This window comes from Ornithorhynchus anatinus, chromosome 6, assembly GCF_004115215.2.
Source record: "Ornithorhynchus anatinus isolate Pmale09 chromosome 6, mOrnAna1.pri.v4, whole genome shotgun sequence".
Classification (NCBI taxonomy): Eukaryota; Metazoa; Chordata; class Mammalia; order Monotremata; family Ornithorhynchidae; genus Ornithorhynchus; species Ornithorhynchus anatinus.
In genome coordinates this window covers 28,913,508-28,917,193 of record NC_041733.1, presented here as the reverse complement: position 1 = coordinate 28,917,193, position 3,686 = coordinate 28,913,508, and the positions used below count along the sequence as shown (strand labels likewise).

At 41.5% G+C, this 3,686-nt stretch overlaps 1 non-coding gene across 1 annotated transcript; it reads right to left on the bottom strand.

The window, feature by feature from the left end:
• Positions 1 to 2,588: 2,588 nt before the first annotated feature.
• LOC114813061 lies at positions 2,589 to 2,726 on the bottom strand. The gene has a single exon (XR_003760673.1). It is a non-coding gene; the product is annotated as a small nucleolar RNA SNORA7 (small nucleolar RNA).
• Positions 2,727 to 3,686: the final 960 nt, after the last annotated feature.

The window sequence follows — 3,686 nt, the reverse complement described above, 5'->3', positions numbered from 1 at the left end:
TGGAGGAGAGGAGATATTAATAAGATTAATAATAATTATGGTATCTCTTAAGCACTTACTACATGCCAAGCACTGTTCTAAGCGCTGGGGTAGATATAAGGTAATCAGGTTGCCCCACGTGGAACTCAAAGTCTTAATCCCCATTTTACAGTTGAGGTAACTAACGCACAGAGAAGTTAAAAAAGGCTTGCCCAAGGTCAGACAGCAAACAAGTAGCAGAGCCGGGATTAGAACCCACATCCTCTGACCCGCAAGCCCGGGCTCTTTCCACTAAGGGTGGGTAAAGTGATCATCTGCCTTATATAAAGGAGAAGGGAGTCCCAGGTCCAAAGGGGGACATGGGTGAGGTATTTGCAGTGAGACAACTGAAATTGAAGTACAGAGAATAGGTTGGAGGAGCAAAGTGTGAGGGCTAGGTTGTAGTAGGAAAGCATTAAATAAGGCAGGAGGGGACAAGCTAATTGAGTCCTTTAAAGCCGATGACAAGGAGTTTGTCTTTAACTCAGAGGTGGATGGACAACTACTGGAAGTTCTTAGAGGAGTGGGGAGAGGTGGACTGAAGGTGTTTTGTTTTTACTTGTTTAAATATTAAAATAAGTTGTCTCAGATCAATAGATGTAAGTGTAGAATGATTCCAGAAATAATTTCTGTGAAAGGATCCACTTGATTATTTTGTCACCAAAGGAAAGTACTCAACCATTCGTGTCTGCAATCCCAAGGCAGTTCTTTATCTTAAGAATGAAGACATTGTTTTTTAATACACTTCTTTGGAAGTTGTTTCTCATGCTTCCCATCTAAATTCCAATCCATCATTTTGTTGCTTCCCCTAATAAGACATTTAAGTTATAAATCTAAGTAAGCTCTCAATAAGTACCATGATTAATTTAATTGATTTTCATGAGGGAGGTTGTCAACAGAACTGTACTTCTGTAGCAGTTGGTGGTGATTGAACTGGATTGTGAAACTCTCCTAAAATCAGGTCCTGGTCCACTGATAAATGAGTGAAGGTGTATATTAAACAAAGATTGATATCCCTCCTTTTCCATTTTGTGGGATAATTATACCCAAGTTTAAGGCCCTGTGACCTGAGTTTGGAATTGATTTTCATACAGAGTGGACTCAGCCAGGTAACAGTCCCTTAGATAGGGTTCCCACCAGCAAATCATCAACTCTTAGTTCAATAATGTTAATCCAATTTCAGTCCTTGTACAAGGTTATTATTAGGCAAACATACACAGCTTGGGTAAATAGGAAAAGAATGGGTTTTATTGCAGTTAAAATCTTGGGCGAGTAAAGTGTACAGAGTACACGTAGCTCAAACAACTAACTTGTATGAGGAACTGTTTTGGTTCAGAAAGAAGCCTTGTGCCTGCCTTGAGCCCTTCAGCAGATGCCAGTTTGGAAGGCATTGACTGGAACCTGAGTAGAAGTAAAAGAGATGCCAAAATGAAGCAGTTATCCCTATAGAAGATTAGATCCTCAACAAAACCCTTGCCTCTTGCCACCCTTCTATCTCCAAGCTGGAGGGGTGGGTGCTTGTGTTCAAAGCCCACAATTCTCCCACTCCCTATTTCTTTCTCTCTCTCAAAACCCATCTCCTAATGTTCATGGTTTTTCCCTCCCTCCAAAAGCCTTGGAAACCCTTCAAGGAACAAAAACCCTTCCCTGGGCTACAGGCATTTCATGAGCATTTCATTCTTAAGAAGCACTGTGGCTGAGTGGAAAGAGCACGGGCTTGGGAGTCAGAGGTCGTGGGTTCTAATTCTGGCTCCTCCACTTGTCAGTTGTGTGACTTTATTTCTTTTTTCTTTCACACAGCTTGATGTCCCATAGTGTGATGTCCCACTAATTGTACTTTCCAAGTGCTCAGTACTGTACTCTGAACACAGTAAGCACTCAATAAATACGATTGAATGAATGAATGAAACACCAAGAAAATAGGCACTTTTACTTTGTCTTCATTTGGAAAGCTGTGCTTCAAAGCCCTAGTAAAATCATATCCCTTCCAAGAAGTCATTTTCCCTGACTAAGCCTTCCCTTCCCCTAATCGCCCTACCTTTTGTATCACCTCTGCATTTGGATCTGTATCCCTTAGGCACTATGATTTTCACTGCACTTTATAGCACTTATTATACCTATGAATCTGTAATTAACTTTAATGCTTATCTCCCCCTCCTTGCAGGGAGGGATGGTATCTACTTACTCTACTTTACTGTCCTTTTCCATGTGCTTAATTCAGTGCTCTGCACAGTCAGCACTCAATAAGTACCATTGATTGATTGAAATGTGTGTTAAAAGAGTGTAGCTTCTGGATCAACATTTTCATTTTTGCACATTCCTTCCTACAGCTCACAAGCTGTTGTTGTTGTCTTATGTTATCGGGTCATGTCCGACCCATAGAGATGCCACGGACACATCTCTCCCAGAATGCCCCACCTCCATCTGCAATCATTCTGGTAGTGGATCCATAGAGTTTTCTTGGTAAAAATATGGAAGCGGTTTACCATTGCCTCCTTCCACGCAGTAAACCTGAGTCTCCACCCTCAACTCTCTCCCATGCCATTGCTGCCCAGCACAGGTGAGTTTTGACTTGTAGCAGATTGCCTTTCACTCTCTAGCCTCTGCCCAAGCTAGGAATGGAGTGGATATGCTTCTGCTTGACTCTCCTTCCTATAGTCAAGACTGGTAGACTACTGGAAACTCTCCAGGTGCGACCCTGAGAGGTGACTGCTCAAAAGTATTCAGTACATAAAAAATGCCCATTGTGTAGATTTTCCCCGGTGTTCCAGAGGTGTACACCATACGAGTAATATTTAGATTGTAGTAGTAGCATTTATTTAGCTCCCAGTTGGTGCTGTGCACTGTACTAGATTCTTGGGAAGTAAAGAATAACATTCTTTCACCACAAGAAACATATACCCCTCTGCAAACACTACCCAGAGTGCAACTGTCTCTCTATGTTGGTCTGGTTGACAGAGAGCTCCTCAAAGCTTTGACGTACTTTCATCCCAGTCTTCACACCATTCTGTCAGCCTGGGAACCTCAGGGCAGTTTCCAAAGTCCCAGTGTCCACTGTCATCAAACATGGTGGGTGGGAAGAAGGAAAAGCTTCCTGTCTTCTGGGCATCAGCTGTCAATCAGGAATATCCCCTGGGTCAATTAGAAATTAAGTAGTACATAGATTTGCCATAGAGAAACACAATTAGCTTCTTGAGTTAGGTCTCAGTGAGTCAATCATATTTATTGAGCACTTACTGTGTGCAGAGCACTGTACTAAGCACTTGGGAAAGTATAATAAAACAATATAACTGACAATATAATAGTATAACATTCCCTGTCTATAACAAGTTGTGAAGAGGACTATGGATTATCAACTCACAGTGTTAATGTGAAAATAGCCCAGGCATTCTTCCACGTTTAATCAAAGACAGAATCTACTCAGGTGTTTTTTTGAAAATTGATATCGCTAAGCCGTACCTTTTGCTTAGGTATGACACACTATTTCTGTTCTGCAAGTGAAATCAGAGGGCCATTTCCAAGATTTCATTGGAATGGCTTCTGCCTAATTACAGCTGTGCATTTAGGAGGTCTAAAAGTAGTAGCCAAATGTGTTTAACACAAGAAAGCACTTTTACCAACACTAATTCCTTTGGGGACTGTTTTTATCAAGTGGGCTAAAAGAAGGA